Raw genomic sequence first — 2,500 nt, 5'->3', positions numbered from 1 at the left:
GGGGCAAGCGCCCGCCCCAGGGCCCAGCGTGTGTCGATGGTTATCGGGGCAACCGGCCGCACCAGGGCCCAGGGTCTGCCGATGGTGCTCGAGGCAACCGCCCGCACCAAGGCTCAGCATGTGCCGATTGTGATCGAGGCAACAACCCACACCAGGGCCCAGCTTGTGCCGATGGCGGTCGAGGCAAGTGCCCGTACCGAAGGGCAGCCTATGCCGATGATGGTCGATGCATGTGCCATCACCATGCGTCATCATGTGCCATTGATGGTCGAGGCCTTGGCCGAAGTTCGATTTTGAGCCACGGTGCCCATGCTTGGCTCCAGCATGTGCTGGTGCCGCATTTTTTTCACTCGGGACAGCATCGCCGGAGCATCGCCGGAGCATCGCCGGAGTACCGCCGGAGAACCTGACCGGCGGCATTGGGGTTCCGGCGATTGGGAGGGGGGCCGGGGGGGTGTGCGCACATGATGTGCGATGGGTGCTGGTACTTGGCCTTGTGTTGGCCCCCTATCCCTCATCAAACCTCTGAGAATTCACACCCCCTTAAAGAGCATTTGAGATTTTACAGGTTTGCTACCAGTAGCCGTTAAAGTGTCTGAAATGGGGACACTTTTTTCAAACGGTCACAAAATCTTCTCTACTTCGAGTTTTTAGCTGAATTTTTTTGTGCATGCCAACAAAAATAGAAGGATCATGCCTACAAAATTTGGGGCCAAAAATCCTTATAAAAAAATTTTAAAAAATCCCGAACCGCAAAAAGTTTCGAAAATCATGAAAAATAGAAAACGAGTCATCTTCCAACGAAACTTCACGTGAAGGCTTAGGGGACCATTGTATGAATTTACAAGCCATAAAAATGGCATTGGCACGGCAGAAATTTGAAGATGTGCCTAAACCCACCAGGGCCCAGCGTGTGCCGATGGTGCTCGAGGCAACCGCCCGCACCAGGGCCCAGCGTGTGCCGATGGTGCTCGAGGCAAGCGCCCGCACCAGGGCCCAGCGTGTGCCGACGGTGGTCGAGGCAACCGCCCGCACCAGGGCCGATAGTGTGCCGATGGTGCTCGAGGCAACCTGTCGCACCAGGGCCCAGCGTGTGCCGATGGTGATCGAGGCAACCTGCCGCACCAGGGCCCAGCGTGTGCCGATGCTGGTCGAGGCAAGCGCCCGCACCAGCGCCCAGCGTGTGCCGATGGTGCTCGAGGCAACCGACCGCACCAGGGCCCAGCGTGTGCCGATGGTGCTCGAGGCAACCTGCCGCACCAGGGCCCAGCGTGTGCCGATGGCGCTCGAGGCAAGCTCCCGCACCAGGGCCCAGCGTGTGCCGATGGTGCTCGAGGCAACCTGCCGCCCCAGGGCCCAGCGTGTGCCGATGGTGCTCGAGGCAACCTGCCGCACCAGGGCCCAGCGTGTGCGGATGGTGCTCGAGGCAAGCGCCCGCACCAGGGCCCAGCGTGTGCCGATGGTGGTCGAGGCAACCGCCCGCACCAGGGCCCAGCGTGTGCCGATGGTGCTCGAGGCAACCTGCCGCACCAGGGCCCAGCGTGTGCCGATGGTGCTCGAGGCAACCGACCGCACCAGGGCCCAGCGTGTGCCGATGGTGGTCGAGGCAACCGCCCGCACCAGGGCCCAGCGTGTGCCGATGGTGGTCGAGGCTGCCGATGATGGTCGAGGCAACCTGCCGCACCAGGGCCCAGCGTGTGCCGATGGTGCTCGAGGCAACCGACCGCACCAGGGCCGAGCGTGTGCCGATGGTGCTCGAGGCAAGCGCCCGCACCAGGGCCCAGCGTGTGCCGATGGTGGTCGAGGCAACCTGCCGCACCAGGGCCCAGCGTGTGCCGATGGTGGTCGAGGCAAGCGCCCGCACCAGGGCCCAGCGTGTGCCGATGGTGGTCGAGGCAACCTGCCGCACCAGGGCCCAGCGTGTGCCGATGGTGCTCGAGGCAACCGACCGCACCAGGGCGGAGCGTGTGCCGATGGTGGTCGAGGCAAGCGCCCGGACCAGGGCCCAGCGTGTGCCGATGGTGGTCGAGGCAATCGCCCGCACCAGGGCCCAGCGTGTGCCGATGGTGGTCGAGGCAACCTGCCGCACCAGGGCCCAGCGTGTGCCGATGGTGCTCGAGGCAACCGACCGCACCAGGGCCGAGCGTGTGCCGATGGTGCTCGAGGCAAGCTGCCGCACCAGGGCCCAGCGTGTGCCGATGGTGGTCGAGGCAACCGCCCGCACCAGGGCCCAGCGTGTGCCGATGGTGATCGAGGCAACCGACCGCACCAGGGCCCAGCGTGTGCCGATGGTGCTCGAGGCAACCTGCCGCACCAGGGCCCAGCGTGTGCCGATGGTGGTCGAGGCAACCTGCCGCACCAGGGCCCAGCGTGTGCCGATGGTGGTCGAGGCAAGCGCCCGCACCAGGGCCCAGCGTGTGCCGATGGTGGTCGAGGCAACCGACCGCACCAGGGCCCAGCGTGTGCCGATGGTGCTCGAGGCAACCTGCCGCACCAGGGC

This window comes from Durio zibethinus, unplaced genomic scaffold, assembly GCF_047325235.1.
Source record: "Durio zibethinus cultivar Kanyao isolate XHJ-2024 unplaced genomic scaffold, ASM4732523v1 HiC_scaffold_394, whole genome shotgun sequence".
NCBI lineage: Eukaryota > Viridiplantae > Streptophyta > Magnoliopsida > Malvales > Malvaceae > Durio > Durio zibethinus.
The sequence above is the reverse complement of the archived record's forward strand: the minus strand, read 5'-3'. Positions refer to the sequence as shown.